We start from the raw sequence: 22,918 nt of genomic DNA, 5'->3' as shown, positions 1-22,918 counted from the left end.
CAGTGTAATTAGGGGAAGATGGCGGAGATTGAATTTGCGAGGCACAACACGTGGCACTGTCTCCAGATTCCTCACTGAGGGGAACAGGATCTGGTAATTGAGAGGTGAGTCGGGAAAGAAGTAGATGATGAGGGAACAGCTGTATGGTGGTGTTAAGACTCACTTAATGCAGACGACTGACAGCATCAAGGAAAGCAGAGACTGGAAACAGCAGCATGATACAACAGCATTCTTCAATTAGAGGTTAAACTGAATAATCGATAGAATATTACGATATTACTCTATTTCCAAATTGATGAAGGAAGAGGTAACAGCGACATGTCTGATTGGTTGCTGTTGGTTGGTTGATTGATTGATAATTGAAAATTGTTGAGACAACAAATAACAAATCATATCTTAGTATACTCTTATCTTAATGTTCCACAAATCTTGTTTTCGACACAAGTGCTTCTTGCTCCTGAATGTTATACAATATTGTGCAAAAGTCTTAGGCCACTAGTATTTTCACCAACAAAAAATGGTTTTAAGTAGTGTGTCAGTAGGAAATATCGGTTTACATTTCCAAACATTTTTTTTTTTTTTTTTTGCCAATAATTGTAATAACCCAGTGTGATTTTTGTTTGCACAAGGAGTCTGACAGCAGCCAGTGCTCCACACAGAAATCTGATCTCATCATCATCCAGTCTGTCTGGAATAACATGAAGAAACAGAACTGAGACAGACTAAATCCAGAAGAACTGTGGCAATTTCTCCAAAACGCTTTAACGATACAATTTCCATTATTTTTCAAGCCAGGTTTGAGATATACACTGATTTTCTGTCATGGACCCCCTGAATTATGTATAAAACTCTAGCTCCGCCACCGACTGCTAGAGAACCACAGTTTGAGCTGATGAAAAGAGCAGTCTTTAACTCTGCTAGTAAATGCCTTTGACTAGTAATATCAAGTAATTCTTTCATCCGTATGAAATATTACTCAGGTACATTTGACCATAATAAAATTGCTTTACAATGCCATAATGGAGGCTGTAGGCTCCAGGCCTTGTATTCCAGTGAATATGTTCTGTGATAATGATCATCAGAAGGATCACAGGTGATCTGGAGGCTTAAATGGATTACTGTCAATGTTTTTACTGAGCTGACATTTAGTTAAAGAAAAGCCAGGGATTTATAGTTAATTTCAATGCTGTCTGAAAGACAGACATAAGTGATTTATGCACTTTGCATTGAGAAACCAGGTAGTTCTCTGTGTAAAACAACACCTGCAGACATTTTCGACTTAAAATGAGTATGGAAGAACAAACATGCCATATCTCTCTGTCTTTCCCGCTCACTCTGCCTCTGTACAGATTCAGTAGTTTTATCTGTGTAATGCCAGCACTCACTATCCTGGTGTTTTAAACAGATTGCTCACTCCTATACATTACATTTGGTTGCACATTGAGACATGTTATCAGCAAACAGAAAACAGAAACTCGGTTGCACAGGAGATTATTCATTCTGTAGCTGCGTTTGAAGTAAAGCGATTAGAAAACAGTAAAAATGCCAAGCTACCACAAGAGGGCATCTCATCAGTACTGTCATGAGCTTCATCAGCGTCAAATGAATTTCTGGCTTCAGAGGCATTGCAAACGCTGTTAAATGCTGGATGCAAATGTACAGCTTTGGAAAAAAAGAAATGTTGCTGTACTTAACAAATGGGTCTCTTGTGTGCAGTTATTTTATTTTGAACACACATTTAGAACAAAACAAACCATGGTTTTACCAATTTTTTCATTCGCTATGGTATCCTCTAAACTATTCTTTATATGACCACATGAGAGCACCACTGTACCATGGTACTGTCACACTACCTTTTTTTTCAAGGGTGTTATATTGATTATTGATATATTGAAGGGTGTGTTTCATATATTTATTTATTGTACATAATACCATGTTATTATTTGAAAAACCTTTACTTGCCATATAAATTTCCTAACGTTTATTTGATAATCATTCATCACCATATTATCTTTAGACTGGTAGTGTGTATTTGAGAGATCCTGCAGTAGGCTGGTTGATGGTGTTTTGGTGTGTTTAGTTTTGAGATGTTGTTTTGAGACCTGTTGGACGTAAAGTATAGATGTCTGTAGTTGCTGATCGCCGGTTCTTGCTGTTCCTCAGTGCTGTCTAACCCTCTCGGGCTCATGTTTCCTCTGACTTCCTGGAAAAACGTAAAGGTCAAAATTTCTGCAGTCATGAGTGGTTCTGTGGGTGAAAGGCTTTGTGATTTATTTATAGGTGGTTCTTCACCTACAGGCATTTTGGTTGATCTTCATTAAAATTAACAGGTTTCAACTGTATCTGATTGTTTTGTTACTTTTCTCCATGCCTTATTCATTGGGGGGGTTATTTATTTATTTTATTTTATGTGTCTAAAGGCGGGAATGCACTACACGACTTTCTATACTGGTTCACAGTCTGGAGTAGTTGATGCTAGTTGTCAAATGTCAGAGCCAGTCTACAGATGGTATTTGACAGATTTGATGGGTACTCGGATTTATTTAGTTTCAGACCCAGACAGCTGCCAAATTTAAACACTGCAAAGGTGGCACAGAAGCGCTTCTGAAGTGGCATTTAGGTGTCTTTACCAAACTGTTTAATGCTTCACAGAGGTGACATGAATGCATTTACACAGCAATTACAACTGTATACTTTGATACTAGAGACTGAGTCTGAGCAAGGTGCAATTTAGCTTTTTCTGCATTTTGTCTTTACACTGAATTTTACAAGGAGCATGTTTCTGTGTCAGTTAGTGTTCAGAGGGACTTGAAAATCTACTTATGTGTGAATTAAAGCATCCATTAAACCTATTTGTCATAATCAGGTGGTATGTGCTAGTTTTAGTTGATGGAAGGCCCCTACCCTTTAACCACTGAACCCCCCTGAGTTCCTTTTAAGTGACATTTCTACCAGTTGTGGTTATTTATCATTACTGCGATTTCCATTCTCCTCAAGCAAAGGCTGCTCGGAAAGACGACAGAAGTTTAGCTATGATACGTGAAGGAAACTGCTTTAAACATCTGACCTTCCAGGCAGATTAACCTATTAATAGAAAGGAAAGTTTAAGGATTGGGGTCTGAACTTTTCAAAATCTTACTTTCTTTTTTCACATTTTATAGAATATTTCAGCCCAAAACTAATATTCTGTTGAGCAGAATGTCTGAGCTGCTCTTTCGGTACAATGAAAGTAAATGGTAACTGTCAAGTTTCAAAAGCACATACAATTACAATTTGTGCATAATATTCCGAGTCTCCTGAATCAATTTGATGACTTTTGTGTATTTAAGTCAATATTTATTAAAAGTCTTAATGGAGAGCCATGGTCACCATTCACTTTCATTGGAAGCAGCTGCTTTTGTGTTCCACTGAAGAAAAACAGATGGGTAAAATTGATTAAAAAAGGCCAGAGTATAATCCAGATTTCTAGTAACTTGTCATTTTCTATCTCTTAAAATGACAGAGACATACAATGGGAGAAATAAAAACAAGGCAAACCATTTAAAACTGACAGTGTTACCGAAAAGTTAGAGGTTAACAGACGCTTGTGTTTTTGAAAGAACTGCAAAAACTTTGTTGTGCAGGAGTAAAAGGTCACAGCCGTATGTGCACAGAGACTCTATTCATTCTAATAAGCGTTCAAGTGCCACAACCCTGCACAGCTCAAGCTTTAACACTGCTAAAGAAAGAACAGAGCCAAACAGTAATTGCCTGCACACTGATTGCACACACACACACACACACACGCACACACACACACACACACACACACACACACGTTTGATTCCGTGAAAAGTGGAGACATTCCATAGGCATAATGGTTTTTGTACTGTACAAATTGTATATTCTATAACCCTACACCTAACCCTAACCCTCACAGGAAACTTTGTGCATTTTTACTTTCTCAACACAAAACAAAAACTCATTCTGTATGATTTATAAGCGTTTTGAAAAATGGGGAAATAGGTTATGTCCTCATAACTCATCCTCTCCTTGTAATACCTGTGTAATACCCATGTCATTATACAGAGTTGTGTTCTGATATTTCACAAAAACAAGAGCACACACACACACACACACACACACACACTGAGACTTAAAACTATGTTGGCAGAACTGTTGTTCAGCTACTGATAAATCATATAAGAATAGAATGCACAAAATGTAAATATTGTGTTGGATGCAAACACTGCTTTTCATTTGTTATCAATGTTCAAGATGCACATAACCTACAGAGAGTTATTTATTGCCAATGTAAATTCTATAACATAAACCTGAAATTATCCATACCTTTTAAATATACTGTGTATTTTATTAAAGGGGGGGTGAAATGCTCGTTTTACTAAATATCCTGTTAATCTTGAGTACCTATAGAGTAGTACTGCACCCTTCATAACTCCAAAAAGTCTTTATTTTTATTATATTCATAAGAGAAAGATAGTCTGTACCGATTTTTCCCGGAAAAACACGACCGGCTGGAGGCGTGACGTGTGGGCGGAGCTAAAGAATCACGAGCGCCAGAAGGCTTTCGCGTTGAGAGCGTTTGGAAGCTGTGACACAGATCCAGAGGCTGAAATTTAACAAGAGCAGCATCAGCAAAGGCGTCTCTATGTGGTATGTACTGAAACTGTATATATTTGCTTAGCGGAAAATGACTAAGTTCCACTTTATGTCGTCTTTTTTATTTTTTTATTTTTTTAAGCTGTACATGTGGAAAGTGCAGTTTGATGACAACATTGCATGTTGTTTACTTGATGTGCTCACGCGCCGATAGCTAAGTTAACAACACAGAGATATTTGAAGCAGTTTTACTCACCGCCTGCGGTTCCAACACATGATCGTGACCCTTTTTCGTTGCGACTGCATTATCCTTAAGAAATAAACGATGTTCAAATCCATCGTCAAACTGGGCCTTGTTTGTAAAACAAGCATCTTTGAAATGCAGGGAACAAACGAAAACACTTGCACAACTCCGTTGATGCTCTGTAAAAATAAACTCCATCCACTGGTCCCTTAATGCTGTTTCTCTTTTGGTAATCTGTGCAGGGTTGTCTTGCCCTGGCAACCAAAAACACACTTCTTTTGTGACTTTTCGTGACGCTCTCGCTCTGATCAGTGAATCGTTCTGATCAGTGGAATGTTTGTGCTCAGCCTCGCTATACGGGAGCGAGAGCTCTTCCGGCAGAAGTGCCTTAGGACCAATATAAGGAAATTCCACTCCATCTAACGTCACACAGAGCCATACTCGAAAAAAACTTTCCGAAACTTGTGACAAACCGGAAGAGGTTTTTTTGGAACAAAAATACTCCTTCAAACGTACAACTTAATTTTTGAAACTTTGTCCATGTTTAGCATGGGAATCCAACTCTTTAACAGTGTAAAAAACTCAGTATGCATGAAATAGCACCCCCCCCCCCCCTTTAAAATAAACGTTTTATTTAAATATAACAAGTTAGGTGGTTAGTTTAATTTAAGCTAACAGTTTGTGTCTTGACATTGACAATTGACAATTGAGTGACTTTTCTTTGTGCATTCATTACAAATGCAGTAGTAATTGTGAACATGAACACATGCCAGTAACAGTTCTTTTTGTTTTCAAAGGCCAGTCACTGTAGTTTTGTAATGACTTCAGTAATTTGCCTAATTGCCTTTTTTCCAAGGATGAGTCAAGAGTCTTTTTATGAGTGGAAGTGGTTTGTCAAGATAAGAGTACAGTGAAGTGAGTATTTGATAGTCATATCTCACCTGACTGATGGCTATGACACCCACACAGTACTGGAAGTTTACAGGTGCTAATCGCAATACAAACCCCAGGAGAGTTTCTCCGCTGCCCACCTTACATTCCCATACATGGGCTTAACACATGTTCTCGAATGGGAGGCGGTGAGATGATAGATCTGATGTGGGGGCTGGGAACGAACTGTGTGGTCTGGGTGTTCATGGTGAGAACACATGCAGATACAATGAGCAGAGCGTCACTTTCAAGAATGTGAATTTGTCATAGGTCTTGAAAGATAGGCTTTACCAGTACTAAAGTCTCCGAGCTGTCTTAAGAGCTAATGTTGATATGACAACACCTGTCTACACTGTTGTTTCGACCTCAGACGAACTTTCATCCAGTGTAGGAAATCTTCAAAGCTAACATGGCTCTGCAAGAGTTAACAGAGATACAGCGTGCAGCACTTACGTGGTGTAGCTGTTATACTGATGTCAACACTTCAGATGAGTTGTTAATGTGACTCTCACAATAGTTTCACTGAAAATTGAAAGTAACACATTTTGGGGTTCATAACAGTGATCATTAGTGATGATGATGCTAGTATAACACAGAGGACCGTTTTATTGCTCAGAGGTAGCTCAGGTCAATCGGTTATGTTTCATCTATGTGTCAACTTGTCATGTCTCGTAGAATTATTTTGGAGAAATAAATTATATGTTGTTGATCTATGATAAAGTATATACTAAGAAATTAATGTTGTTAGCATAGCTAATATGACGTAGTCTTGATTTGGAATCAGAAATGATTTAATTTATATTGAAATATTGGCAAATCTGAGCACAGATTGAGAAATTCTACTTTTTTATCTACTTTTGCTCTCCATTTGATCTTATTGCCATCTACAAGAAACAGCTGATATATAAACCGTGTCCTGTTGCATTAATTCTTCAGATATTAAAACCAGGAAAAACAAAGAGCATGGAGAAATCAAGAGTTTGGAAACTAACGGTGACATCAGCAACCAACGATGACCTGATCGGCTGAGAAAAACAGCATTGCTGATGACAGATAAATCATAAAAGCTGTGAAAATGAACCCTTAAATACATGTCTGTAAAATCACCAAAAACCTACAGTCTACAGGAGAATTTGAAACAGAATTACAGAAGCTACAAAGCAAGATGCAAACCTCTGATCAGCACCAAAAATAAAAAAGGCAAGATTCTTCACAAATGTGAGCCAGTAGAGTCGATGGACCAATGAGACAAAGATGAATCTTTATCTAAGTGATTGGAAAGCAAAAGTGTGGAGAAATAAAAGGAACTGCAAATGATCTTATACATGAATCTCATCTGTAAAGCTTGGTGGAGCCGGTGTCATGCCAAGGGCATGCATGGCTGTCTCTAGAACTGGACCTCTTCATTTTAATGATGACTTAATGTATGATGGCAGTAGCAGAATGAATTTGGAATAAGGTACAAAATAATTTTGGCTTCCAATATTCAAGAAAATGCCACCAAACTCACTAGAAAGCACTTCATATTGGATCAGGACAATGACCCAAAACACCCTGCCAGTTCAGTCAAGGACTTTATCAGGGCAAATAAATATAAAGTCTTAAATTGCCCAAATCAATCTCCAGATTTAAATCCGATTGAACATTAATTTCACCAGCAGAAGAGGAGACTAAAGACAGAAACTCCCCAAAACAGTTGGAATTGGATGCATTAAAGGCTGGAGAAAAGCATTTTGAAGAATAAGAGCAAGAGTCTGGTAATGTCTATGGGTTGCAGACTCACTGCTCTGATTGCATGCAAGGGATCTGCAACTAAATATTAGCTTTTAATCTTTTATATCTCCCTTAAATTCAGTTGTCCCAATACTTATGCTCACATCAAATAGTGGGATGAACTAAAAGTGCTATCCTTTTTATTTGACAAAGCATGTGTGTGTCGTAAGCACTAATAATAAAATGTGACATTCTGTAGTTTTGTCGCATATTCATCTTTTAATCATATTGGCAAATGTCTTGACTCCACAGCAGAGAAAGCTATTTTGTCTTTACTGTCCCAATCTCATGGAGGGCACTATATATATATATATATATATATATATATATATATATATATATAATATATATATATATATATATATATATATATAATATATATATATATATATATATATATATATATATATATATATATATATATATATAATTATTATTATTTTTGGCTAAATTCCATCAATGATTTATTGACTAATTTTCAACTTTGAAGGTATTTAGACCACTTTATTTCTAAATGCTCGTAACAATTATGTAAATACTAATTTTGATTTGGAATAGGAAATGACTGAGTTCATGTTAAAATCTAACAGACATTGGCATTTTGGCAAATCTGAGCATAACTTGAGATGTTTTTGACATCTTTTCTGAAACTCAATGGAGAAACGTGAGGTTACTGGTGTCTTTTTGTATGCTTTTACTTTTCATTGCAGTCTGTGAAAAAAAAAAGTTGAACAGTTGCGATATCAAGACACCTCTTGTGTCATTTTAAAGTGGAAAGTTTATGTCAGGTTTTAAAACATTTGCTATATGTAAATAATGTATTAATTCATTTAAAAACGAAGATATTACACTACTCTGTAAATGTTTATCAGAGGCCTTTAAAACTACATTATGATTTGGAATGAGAAGCTATTAGATTTCATATTAAAATCTTAACAACTTTAGCATTTGTAAAATCATTATTGAAATGTTTTCTGAAATTCAACAGCGATACATTTAAGATAATTGTCTTTTTGTCCGAAAAAAAAAATCGAATCTCAGTTCTGTCTACAGTACAGTTGCTATATAGAGTTTAAAATGTTTCTGTCATGTGTTAAAACATTTGCTATCTTTTTAGTGGTTTGATTATACATTTTCAACACTGTAGATATTTAGACAACTTTGCACAGTAAATGTTTATCACGGTCATAAGACTCAGAATAACATAATGCAGCTTTTCACTCCAGTTAATAACTTCTAATAACTAAATTTTTGTATTTCTGCAAAAAAGCAACAGAGATCAGAGCTTCTAAGAATTTCAGTACACAAAGCTTTTATGTCGGTTTACAGTTAAAAACCAAAGTGCTTTGCTTCTTGCTTAATGATAAACGTGTAAATGTTATCCTCGCTACCATGAATGGAGTACAGGAGTGGATACATCTTATGGCTAACTGGAGGAGGATCAAGACACAGTACTAAACTAGCAGTCTGTCCAAACCAAGCCTTGAGCCAGACTGTCGTGTGCATCAAGGCTAATTGCTTTTAACACACACACACACACACACACACAAGGAAAGAAAAAACCCACCTGAACCAAGCTGGATTCTGTGAATAGTCTTATGATGAATACACCGAGCTGCCAGGTATTCCTGTAAACCCTTACCTCATAAGTGGCTGCATTTACTGTTGGAAAGTCCATCTCTAGTGTAAAATATATGTGTATGTTTTATTTTTTTTCCACGACTAGATGGTGAAAAAAATGATGTGTCTGTAGTCTAACAGCATGACGGAGTCAATTCGCAGAAGTGTGGACTGTGATCACTATGATTCATAGTGTTTCACTTCACTGCAATTATCTATAATATGTACAATTTCAGTCTTTTCCCATCCTATAGAGGAAAAAAAAATATCACTGTCACACCTGAGAGACAAATATTCACATAAATGAAAAAAGAAAAACTTCTGTATGTTCAGTTCATTGTGATTAGCATTTCAAACAATGAGCAAAGATGGTAGGTGGCAAAAAAAAAAAAAAAAACATTTTAGTTTATTTTTATCTTATCAGCAACAAAAGTTTGTACAGTGTGATTTACAGGTTGTGATTAATGAAGCATTATATGCCATTTTCATGAATTTCAAATGTCACAGCTGGACCTACATTTCATTACAGACTGTAATTCTACCAAAAAATATGAGTGTCAAGCATTTCCTTTTGGGGTAAAATACCTTTAGCCTCAATAAATGTACTGACATGCTGAAGAAAGCTTATAATGCTGTTAGTAGGATTAAAATATCTTAGCCTCTGTGCCACTGCTGCTTTACAACACATTCAAGTAACTTAACATGCTCTCTTGAACTCCCTTTAGGAGATTTTACAGAGAAAGGAAGCACTCACATGGGAGTAATACTTCCTTTTGCCAGTATACAAAATGAAAGAGTGCTGATCTTGAGAAAACTGCCTTTCACAAGCAGCCCTTGTAATAAAGATTGTGTCGGCTTGCTGCCTGCTGAGCATAATGTATTTCCCAATAGCCCTGACAGGAGATGATGCTGTTGTGATTTCAGTCACTTTTTGTTGTTTTTAATCTTCACATCATTACCACAACTTTAAAGAAACAGTTCAACCAGTAAATAAAAGTGGTCCATACAACTTCTGTGCTAAATTCTAAGTATTCTGAAACCATGCAATAGCTAGACTGAAAGTTATTATTCACTTAGTCCCTCCAGTGGCTGTTAACCACTGTGACTGAGCCAGTGAGTCAGTGAGTAGAACTTACTCAGAGAACCAGATCCGTTTTGTGAACAAATCATTTAGACCATTCTGACTAACTTTGAAACTATAAACTGATTAAATGAAAAGATCCAAATGTTTATTCACGAATTGGACATATCTGGTTGTGAATGACTTAAATCTCACACAAAACTATCAAAATATGAAGGGCAAATTTTGTAAGTTGTTCTAAGGAACTGAAAACTAAGAAGTGCATAAAAAAAGTATTTATATTGTCTGTTGAATATTAAATCTGTATCTGCTATGTAATAGCCTGTGAAGCTGATACGACAATACATTTAAAAGAGTTATTTACTGCTGGCAAAATGGGGTTTTAATAAAAGTTGACTGTCTATGCAGTAGAAAAAGGTTAGAAAACTGCACCACCCATAATGCACTGGGCTCGTTCAGACAATCCGTGAGTGGGGGATGCTCACAAAAGCCCTGGAACTGTCAACAGTCCCATGGATAAAGCATTTTACATCATCCCGCAGACTTTTGCTGACAAATAAATTGGTGACGGTAACATGAAAAAACCTTAGGAAACGTGATGGATTGTAGCATGGTAGAAGGCTAGTTAGGTACACAGGAGCGAAACCATTTAGGGCCTTGTAGGTAAGTAATAATAATTAGTAACTGATTCAGAACTTAAGTAGCCAGTGCAGAGACTGTAAAATTGGGGTAATATGATCATATTTTCTTGACCTGGTAAGGACTCTAGCCACTGCACTTTGGACTACCTGTAGCTTGTTTATTGACGAAGCAGGACAACCACCTAGCAGTGCATTACAATAGTCCAGTCTAGAGGTCATGAATGCATGAACTAGCTTTTCTGCATCAGAAACATGTAACATATTTCGTAGCTTGGCAATGTTTCTAAGATGGAAGAATGCTGTTTTAGTAACATGGGAAATGTGGTTTTCAAAAACACAAGTTGCTGTCTAATATAACACCCAGATTTTTGACTGTAGAGGAAGTAACAGTACATCCGTCTAGTTGCAAACTGTAGTCCACTAGATTCTGTGTAGTGTTTTTTGGTCCAATAAGTAATATCTTAATGTCTTATCTGAATTTAATAGGAGAAAATTATTGGTCATCCAATCTTTTGGTTTTGAATAACATGAGAATGACCAATGACAAAATTTTCATTACTAGAGGAGCTATTCCTGTAGAGTATCAGTAAGACTATTGAATAGTATCACATGGAAACCAGTAATGTGCAATCTCACTATTTATTTTGTTTATTGATCATCGTTTATTGGCCTGAAATGAGTGGTCCGATGTTGCTCCATCCTGGTGTTATTTTAGCACACTTAAAATGAGGTGAATGTCTCAGGGGCTGTTGTTTACTACAACTGTGGTGTTGATAAAGTCAGCAGGTGATGGTAATCACTTTTGTGGTACCAGTGCAGTGCCTGTGGGTCAACTTAAGACACCTACATATTTTCTAATAGAAGTGTAACCTACTTCAGGCTCATGCTATGACAAATTCTCACAGTAGCATACGATAAGAATTTTTTAAGGAAGTCAACTCTCCTGAAACAATAAACCCACACTTAGAACAGCTCACACGTCTCAATGCTCATTTGCAACAGTGGAATTTTTAATTTGTTTGTTTGTTTGTTTGTTTTTACTATAAGCAGCATTGCTACTAATGTAATTTTTTAATAGCATGGCAGCTGTTTTTAAAATAATGTTCCTTCTTTGCGAGCACAACCAAATGGAAAATGCTAGGACTTACTTGAACAAAAATACAGTAAACTTATATTATGAAATTATTACAGTGTTTTATATTTTATTTACTTATTTACTTATTCATTCATTTGTGCGATGGCAAAGTTGAATCAAAGTGTCAGCAGCCATTACTCCAATAGAGTTGCTGCTAAATACTTTTTTGTTAAAACAGTGATACAATACTTTGCTGAAAAGAACAGCTCTTAATTGAACAATCTTTAACCATATACATTTCTTTTGGTTAAGTTTATGCATCCATGCTGACTAAAAGTATTAATTTATTTTAACAAAATTTTACTGAGTGACTTCGACTTCTAACTTACACTACTGCAATTTGTGATGGCTTGCACAGAGCAAAAAAAAAAAAAAATGCTTTCTTCCCTTTCTTCTGCCCCATGAATGGAGGATATTGCTAAACCTGGTCCTCCTGAACAATAAGATCAATGTGGTTACATTTGCATAAGTTTAAAGCTTGTATCTCCTGCATGTGTTTATTTTTTTTAATGGGTCCTGTAAATGCATTTTGAGCATTATTTTGCATGCATTATGTTCATCTTGTTATCTGTATCTCCAGATTGTTGAGTCTCATAGATGCCTTCGGGCATAATGCCAGCGCCGATATGCGATATGATTGGGGGGTTTTCGACCAACTATCTCTTCTTCTTACCACACTCTTAAAAAGGCTAGACATTTGAAGGGTGCATACTGCTGTGACACAGATTGCAATGTGCAGTTCACATTTATATACATCATTGTTCCTTGCTGTAATGAGGCTCTAGGGGGCGACTTATTGTAGGCACTTTTTTCCCCTTTGGTGTTCCGTTTTATTATACGATTTTCAGACATAGCTCTACCTCCACTGACAGACATTAGGAAACCTGTGACAGAGGAGGCTTCTGGGAAATATGTCTAGATCAATAAGGAAGACAGAGAATGCTCATGTCAGGTCATATGACAGTCATGAACAAATTTCACTGTGAATTATTGTGCAATCCCTGTTGCTGTTTTGTCTTTTTATACTATGATACCTGGTTTCTGCTTTGAATTAGTGAACCAATGAGGGGAACAGCTTGTATTAGATATGTCTCTGCCTTAAGCAAAATGACAGAACACATTTAGTAAGGAAGAATGAGTTTAATGGTAATGTTTTGTGTCTTTTTCCTCATCATATCTATAGTTTGATCTCCTTTTAAGAGGAGAAAAAGGGTCAAATAATTAAGTAATTTGTGTGAGGAGATTGAGTTAGGAAAATGGGCTTATTACTTAACATGTTGGAAAAATTTTGAATTTTGTTCAGCTGGAGGATCTGGAAGATCAATAGTGCCATCTAGTAGCTATCCACGGCTATGTATCCTTGTCCTTATGGAAGCTTTACTGTATAAGCATCCACTCTCTCTATGAAAATAGTGTTATAGCATAAAAGCATGATGGATTAAACTGAATTTTGTTAAAAAAATGTAATTAAATAAAAATCCACATTTTCTATTACATTTTATTAAAAGACACATTGAAGGAATATGCTCATATCCAGAAGTTTAAACATTTTTAATGTCAAAAAGACATTAAAAAGGCATCAAAAAAGTATTGAATGGTGGACCTAAGTGTTAAGAGCCATTACATAAAACCACTAATACTATATATTTTTTTACATCACATTTTTACAATAACTTTTTTGCATCAGGGGCTGTGCAACTCATAAAAACCAAGAAAAGCATCGATGGACAAAGTAAAGGAATTCCTGGAGGAAAGCATGCTTCAATCCACAAGAGCACAATGACACTTTCTGGGTGATTCTGGGAACATAATGACATGAAACAGGAAGCAAAAACCACTCTGGAGTGGCTCAAAACCAAAAAGAAAATCAAAAGCCTGGTCCACAATTCAACTAAAGATTTGTGGTAATAAATAAATATAAAATTAAATAAATAAATAGATCAATAGACATAAAGGGGTTGCTTTTGAAATCGATTTAGTTTAGGAAACAAAGAAATAGGGATTTTCCCAAAGAGATACAGCTCTGTTGTATCTTTGAGGTCTGTGAGTATATTTATCTGTAATTTTTAGTCTTTAACATCCTTCATCCTGCTTGTATGAGAACCGTTAATGGAACTTCCAGACCAAAGTTATTAAACAGTTGCTAAGTTGGACTGAGGTCTTTGCTTTGACTGGGCCACTCCAGCATATCTTGTAAATGGTTGGTCATTGTCCCATTGGATGACGACTCACCCTCTGAATCCCAGTGATTATGTGGATTTCAGCAGGATTCCAGTTGTATTTCAAGATGTTTCTGTGCTCCATTGATTTATTCTTTCTTTTATCTTTATGAGTTTTCCAGGCCTTCCTGTAGTGAAACACTAATAAAGAATAGCACTGCTATCACAGTGCTGCATGGGTGATTGCACTTTGTTTTGTTGTCAAACATAGTACTTGAGACCGGAAAGTTTATATGCACACCGTATTTATATGTACTTTTTTTATATATATAAATGGTTGATATTATTCAACAAGGACTCATTAAATTGATCAAAAATGACAGTTACAATATTTCATGATATTACTTTTACTGTATTTCTTTTACAGTACTGAGACTTTCAAAGACATAAAAAAAAACCTTTACCAAACTCAAACTTCTTGAGCACTAGTGGATTATTATTCCTACTATAAGTATTAGAAAAATATATAGTTTTTTTATACTGCAACATAAGAAAAAAAAGAAAAAAAGTAGTTAGTGAAATACTTCAGTTGTTATACAGTTTACATGTATATATGTTTACAACTAGGTAGTGAAAAGTTTCCTATGTGCAACATTAATATGCTCGAGATGCCTCATTTAGTCAAAAGCAGGAAATGGCTTTCTCCTGTGAAACCTTGGGTTGTGTTCCAGTCTTGGGTATGAAGATGTTTCCTGTTTAAAAGTGCGTCAGTGACAGCGAGAGAAGTGCACCCTGATGTGCACCCTGCACACTTTCACATGCTTTCAAACCTTTTCACATCTATGGCCATCCATCCTTAGGTGCAGGGCTGTGCAGAGATCCAACCTCAGTACATGTGATCTCCGTGTGGGTGTCTGAAACTCAAACCTATCTGAGGTTTTGCTTTGGTTCTCTTTCTGTGTGCAGAGACTATAAGTCTGGTGACACAAGTATTCTGTGGTGAATTTATACAGGCTGATTTTGTGTTTGTGCATGCTAAATGTGGCATAAAACTCACTTTTGGATATGTTCAGTTATATAAAACAACTTTTTTTTTTCTTCATTAAAAAATGCAAAAAGCTTTATTTAGGGTTGTTTGTGATTGTACGGTTTGCATGCTTGTGTACACATGTATAATCCAATAGTTTGCCTTACTTAGATATAATAAGTTACCTTTAACTAGTAGTTATACTTACTAGGTTTATTAAGTTATTAGTAATTATAATTATAAGTGAGTAAAACAATTTACTTACTGCTATTAGTAAGCCTTACTTAAAATATTAAAGTAGCCACAACAAAACAGGTGACATTAATACACTAGTTGGAGACAATGGTGCAAAGAAAAGTTTAGAGTTTAGAGCATGCGTGCGCAAGCAACATTTTAATCTGTGCAGTGAATTTGCAGAAACTGGGAAGAAGGAGAACGACAGCTTGTATTTTTACCACTGGACAAAAACTGGTTACGTCTACACAATAATAATAAGGTAAGTTTAAAAAAAGAATTGTGGTTTAATGTATTTTTCTTCGTGCTACTAATTTTAATGTCTAACTCCTTGTCAGCACTGGAAGCAAGACAATTGACAGTAGAATCGGATTCATTTCTCACTAGATGCGGTCATTTGCAACACTCGCTTCGTCGTGTCTAGTGTGGACAGATTCTAGCTGTTGCGGTGCGACATGACGGGTCAACGATCACTCCCAGTGTGTTTTTGCGCAGCTTGTCAGTGAACAAAGACTCTGTGTAGTTAATGCTGCTCCATGTGAAAGCGTGCAGGTAATGGAGATTTATCGCTTATTACAGAACCGGCTTTACTGACAAGATGCACATGCAGCCCATTTATAACACTGTGATGCCACATCTATAAGCCACAACACTAGTGGAACTTGCTTTTGACCGGATAATTATTTTTCTTATTTAGGACAAGTGTTTGTGGTAACTGATTTCTCTAAACAGTGGTCTCTTCACAGGCCTCCCTTCTTGAAGTCCACCTGTATGTTTTTTTGCAGATCTAAGATGACATTTCACACCTACAACCCTTGAAATGTATGTTTCGACCTTAATTGTATTCAGTATTTTAAAATAAACAATGTGGATGACTTCGACACTTTGACAAATATTTGTACTGTATATTTTGAATGTCTTAAACTTTACTTGTATCTCTTTTTCTTTTTACTTCTTGAACCCAGACTTACAAAACTGTACCCATCTGAGCCCTACCTGTTTTACTTTATGATTACCCCAAATACTTCTACTAACCCGCTTTGTAAGTTCTCATAGTTACACATTAAACAAGAACATAACTGCGAGAAAATTTGCTTTCTATTTTAAATGTTTCTATAAAGATGATTGTTGGCTATATACCTAGTTCACTCAAAAATGAAAATTATGCCATTATTGGTCTTATCATACACCCGGCGCAATGCGATGCAAGGCGCACCGCAAGTGTGTTTGCTAGTTTCAGTCTGGCACCATTTGCATCTTCCCGTCCAGCGCCATGTCGTTTAATTAGCAAATGCATTTACGCTCATTTGTGCGCCCATGGGCATGCTGGTGTGTTCAGGTGCATTGCTATTTTAAGGAGCTTAAATAGACTGCGCCATAGACCAACTCAAACCTGGTCTAAAGTCTGACGCAATGTCTTTTCTTTGTTATTTAAAGAGAGTACACGCTGCTTATTAAACACAGGGATGCACAGCAGCACACAAACATGCCAAATATAAAAAAAATTAAGGATTGCAATGCATACGATTTTTGGCCTACATGTCATAATGGATAGTCATCACATGTATCTGAATTAGGCTATTTGCTCGCACACGAACAGCTCCATTTCATCTCCGAGATGCGTTCTATGTTTGCGCTTGCCAAATTCCGCCGTGTAAATAGCAAATCTGCCATGGCACGAGCGCAATTGGCTCTTAAAGGGAATAGAAGATGAGACTCTGATTGGTTTATTGCACGTTAGGCCCAAAATACACCCATTACTCATTAAGAGAATGGGGACAACCTGTTTAGACCATGCGCCATGGAGCGCCAACAGTTTTTTTGTCGTTAGAATAGCAAAAGTGGATTTGGACATGCCCTGAGTGCTCCTGCGCTGTGCGCTTTACGCTTTGCATTTAGAACGTTAAAATAGGGCCCTATAGCTCGTTATGTAATTCCATCCCATAAAACTTGTTCATCTTCATACGAATAAAGGTATTTAAATCAAAACTTTGACCCTTCAAAATGTTCCTAAAGAAACCATAAAATAAATCCAGATGATTGGAGCTTCACTATTCATCGTTAAGCATTTAATCTATTTTTCGGGCCAAACTATTCAGTGATGGTTAGGAGCGGTTTCGGTTATATTTCCACTTGAATTTGGTTAGGAATGATCTGATTACAAAGCATTCTTGATCCAGAATTCTTAAACACACTGAACTGTGCTGTAAAATGCCTGTAGTGATGTTGCTGCTCAGGATTGGTCGCTTATCTTTTGCCTAGCCACAAGTTAACAAGTAAACAAGTTAATAGTAAAAGTTAAATAAATATTACTGTATCTTAACTCTTGCAACAGCAACAGCTGACACATTTGTGTTGCATTTCAAAGAGCTCTCACAGCCCAACAGTGGAAAAAACTAAATATCGGCTTAGGCAGGATCGACACAGAATACAGAATTGGCCCAACAGTGGAAAAGCAGCTCAAGTCTTCTGAAGACACATGATTGCTGTAGATGATCAACTGGCTGAAGTTTTGATTAATTAAAAAATGTCTTCATTCGTGTTCCGAAAATAAACAAAAATCTTGGCTGAGTAAATGATAACATAAATATAAAGTTTGGGTGAACTAACCCAATGACATGGCAGTGTAGACAGGATAGAAAACACTGACAGCTCATCATCCATTTGTCCTTGCTAATATTGTTTTTATTTGGTTTTATACAGGTGTCTGATGTTGATGCAGTCTGGGCTCTGTCTGTTGGGGTCCTGACTATCATTAAAGATGAAGTGCTTCTCCAAATCTTCTCTGCCTTGACCTTGTGTCTTCTGCCATCATTGTTCAGTGTAGTACTGCAAAGAACAATCTCCAGGGTCTCCCTCAACCATTTGCTTACGGACTGCCATGTGCTACTGTAAGTTTGGATTACTGCTACATTTCAACCCATTACCTGTGAAGGACACTTACATTGTGATGCTTGACTAGGAAAAGAAAGAAAAGACTTATGTTGGCAACTTATGTGACCAACCCAGAGCCAAACTCATCGTACTGCTGCCTCCACTGTTTACAAGCAATCCCCAAATCAGATTGTTTTTGCCTGGTTTCAAAATGTTTGTAATTCAATTTAAAACTACATTGAAAAACATTACATTTAACTTTGAAATGTCACTACCTTAAATTTAAGCGCAATTGTGCGTGTTATAAATTATTAAATAATTGAGTTGTTTGAACTACATACACGGTATAATGGACTTAATCATTTAGTTGTTGAAAGAGTGAGTTACCAGAACTTGCACGCAAGTTTACAACAATAATAAATCTTTGTTAGTACAAATTAATAATCTTATTTCAGCTCACTTGTTTTTTTTTTTTTTTTTTAAGTCAGTTGGTTTGCATGTTTTTCTGTTTTAGAGTAGGCTAAGGTTTACTAATTAGATTTTTTTTTTAACTGGAGGAGCAAAACAGTAGCTACATCAAATATAAAGAGCACAAATACAGTGCAAAACATTAGAAAGACTACAGTGACAGTTGTAGTTCATACATATCTGTGTTTTTTATGTGTGTGCACTTTGGGGTATAGAGGTTTGGAACTGGGGGAGGTGAGTGCAAAAAAAAAACACCTTCATAATTAAAATATGAGGAAAACGAGGCTTGTGGTTTAGGCTGTTTTTCTAATCAGTGGTTTTGTGACACATTTAAGCTTGAATATGTGTTGCATGTTGTTATACGCAAATGCAACAACATATGCCAGGTAAAGATGAAACAAATTCCTTCGTTTCGGTTTAGAGGTAACAAGATTCACTTCACTTCTTGTCTAAAACCATGTTTTAAATGTTTTTGCAATCGTGATTGTCAAGCTCAATTATATAATCCATGCTTTTGTCAGATTTCCTTGGGTGTTTCTTATTTTGAGACCTCTCACTCCCGATGTATCCTCCTCAACTTTTTTCAAATGAAGAATAATTAAGTGCTTTTAGAAACATAAGGACTCATGCCACAGAATAGTTCTGATTATTAAAAACAGAAGAGACCACACTCATACCACACTCAATGTAAAATCATTCGTCATAAATCTGTGACATTATTTTGAATCATACTGAAGTCATGGCAGATGATTGTTCCAGAGAAATCCTAATTCAGACATCTTTTGGCTTTTTTATTTTTTATACTTATTCTGTTGTCTTACCCTGATAGACAGAGAACATTTAATCATATTTGATCTATATGATTTATGTTGGAGTGAATCTAGTTGAGAAAAACAGAGGGTACCTAAGAGTAACAATATTGAAAGAAGTAAGATAAACCACTGCAGTAATGAACTGGAAAGTTAATTCTAGAGCTGAAAAGACTGATTGCAGGTAGTGAGTTATGATTCCTTTTTTTTCAGTAGGTATCCAAAATGTTACTATTACTGTACAATGAACATCTCAAGGGAGAGAAATCAACTGACGGGTGTGCAATTTCATTAACTGTATATGCAGAGTATAAAAGGCTTAAAGGTCTTTAAGGCCCACGTGTGTGTGTGTGTGTGTGTGTGTGTGTGCGTGCGTGTGTGTGTGTGTGTGTGTGTGTGTGTGTGTGTGTATCAAAACACTAATAAGCAACAGCATGTTTTTAAACACCTGCTGTTGTAATGCACTGCTACATTTATGTATCACTCTACTGGAATGTAAGAACAAAATATCAATTTTGAGTTAACTTGATTTACATCATATGTGGCTAATTATAATAATAAAAATTTTATACATTTGTTGCACCCAATTTTAAGGTGATTAAACTGATATTTCAGTATTTATTGAATAATTGAAAACATTTGACAACCCACACCCTACCATAAAAAAAGATTTTTGTTCTTATCTCATATTTGTGATTGTGAATTGTTATTATTCTATATTGATCTGACACAATCAACACAACTTTAGTCCACCAGCTGTCTTGACTCATTCTGACGGCACCCATTCACTCGAGGATCCTTGGTAAGCAAGTGATGTAATGCAAAATTTTACAGAATCTGTTTCGATAAAGAAACACTCATCTACATATTAGATGTCCTGAGGGCAGGGCCGTCGCTCGTGGTGTGAAAGGTGGTGATGATTATAGGGGCCCATGGCTGAGGGGGGGCCCAACGAACTCAACCGCCAGGCTGAGGCCAGCCTAAAAATATACTCAGGACGGCCACTGCTGCGCATCGTCACGAAAGCTTATCTTTTTCACGTGTTTTTAAGCCTTACCGCTTGTCGATTGAAACATTAAAGCATCCAAAAACAAGACACGAAAAAGCTGAACAGAATAGCTGCTGAGGGTGACTAAAGTTGCAGCATATTTTCATTTTTGGGTGAACTATTCTGTTTAGCTCTATTATAACCTACAGTAAGTGGGAAACATGCAACAATTTGTTCATGTTTTTTACATTTTAACAATACAGAATAGACTAAAAAGCCAAATTCAAATGTGAATATAAGAAGTTATATTGTCTGAGTTTATGCAGAATATTTAACAAACTCTGAATACATTGGGTGAACCTCGTTACCCACGATTAAACCAGCACAGGATGCACAATGAACTTCATGCTTCAGTTAGCACATTTGTTTTTCTATTGTCAGTATGTGCCCTTACAGAATGTACAGAGCATTTCATATCATCAACTAAATCTTTCAATCTTGTTTTCATATTATAAGCACAATGGAAATAATATTTTTTAATTCTTATATTCTTTTTGTTTTATTGTGTGTCTGATTTGTTTTTTCTAATTCCAATGTTACTATAGCATGACCATGATGAGCCTATAAATCAAATCTGTTGAGTTTAATTTTAGTCATCTAATTTATAATAACAAAGTCCAGTTACAGCCTAAATTATTTACTAAAATGAAATGATTCTGACACTTAACTGAGAATCCTTGTTTGGGACTGTGTCTGGGGAGACATTTTACTGGCACTAAATGTATGATCATGTATGACTGTGGAAACCATGACAGAATGAATGAGGTAATTCATAGATTGCTGAAACCTAAAGAAGAGAGAAAAGTAGACAGCAATGTAAAAAAGAAAGAAAGAAAAATAAATAAAGACATAAAAGAAAGGTAGGGGAGAGGGTGACAGAGGAGGGGGCGTCTAACGGTTTCCCCTCTACATCAAACAGTGCTCTTTAAACCATGGAAAGTTAACCAGCAGCTTCTGAACAAAAGCAACTGATTTTTATCTGAGGATACTTCTACAAACCAGAGAGTTGATGGTAGAGTAAACAAACAGTGCGGCCTCAAGGAACACCGTTGAACACATATAAACAGTGAGTGACCTTATTAAACCGTTCAAAGCAAAATCACCTTTTGTTCATTTTCCACAAGATCACTTTTATGTATGTACAGTATTAGCAATAGCAGAATTTCTCAAACCATTTTAAATGGTGACCTCGTTAAATTGTTCAAAGCAAAACAACTTTGTTTATTTATTTATTTTTTACTCTTATCATTTAAAAAAAAATCACCTGATTTGATTCTAATTTTGATTTGTCAAAATATAGATTAAACTTTATATATATATAAAACATAGCACAAATTCTTCAACAATTTTAAAGTTCAAAACTTGACATTCATCCAGGCATTGAACAGGTATGTTTCAGTTCACATCATCAAATAGTCAAGGAAAGAGTGATTAGTGAAACAGAAATGCTTTTTTAATTTAATTATTTTATTTGTATTTTTTGGGGAATAAAATAAATGCAGCCCTCTTACAGTAATACATTTTAATAACCACATCTTCAATTTACTGTAAAAGAAACAATGCAAAAATGGAAGTGCAGCCTTTCATGACTAATATGACCTGCTTAATTTCCGTCTGTTATAAATTATTCATCTATTCATCTCAGTGAAACATCTCAGTGACATTCTTATGCAGATCCTAATGACCGCACTGATTCACTCTCCAAGGATGATACAGATAATGACAACATCATTTGTGGCACTGGTTTTGCTGACTGCATACTTACTGAAAATACTGCTTAAAGTTTTTTTTTTTTTTTTTTTTTTTGTATTTATACAAATTTTTATAATGTGTGATTTCCTTAGAATTTGCTCAGTACTTTACTGACATCACCAACTGTCTACAGTTGACAGGATTCCAACTAGGTCAGTGGTGTATTTCTCTCTCCGGTCAGTAGAGGGGGTCCAAGAGAAGAATGACTAGCAATTAATGCCTACCCTGAATCTTTTTTTTAACATTAAAAAAAAAAAAAAATCATGAAATTATAGTGACTCGTTCTCATCTTCTTCCACCCCATTAGAAATGTGTTTGAAAAAAAAATTGCCTAATATATAGTCTAAGAAACCAGTGAAGATGTAAGCATAAGGACAGCAACCCAACAAGGGTCATTGCATCTAGAATAGAGCAAATAATCGTAATAAAGACTTGTAATGTAAATAATTTTACAGTACTTTGTTATAACATAAGGTGTGAATATATTATAGCATGCCACGGGGTTTGGAATAACAGGTTTAATT

At 35.9% G+C, this 22,918-nt stretch overlaps 1 protein-coding gene across 2 annotated transcripts in view; it reads right to left on the bottom strand.

Moving 5' to 3' along the window:
• The window catches only part of LOC128020041 (uncharacterized), a 455,114-nt gene that overhangs the window by 169,054 nt on the left and 263,142 nt on the right, over positions 1-22,918 (bottom strand). The gene's annotated exons all lie outside the window — the stretch shown is intronic.

The sequence above is a fragment of the Carassius gibelio genome, chromosome A9 (assembly GCF_023724105.1).
Source record: "Carassius gibelio isolate Cgi1373 ecotype wild population from Czech Republic chromosome A9, carGib1.2-hapl.c, whole genome shotgun sequence".
NCBI classification, from domain to species: domain Eukaryota; kingdom Metazoa; phylum Chordata; class Actinopteri; order Cypriniformes; family Cyprinidae; genus Carassius; species Carassius gibelio.
This window is presented reverse-complemented; position numbering and strand designations above follow the sequence as displayed.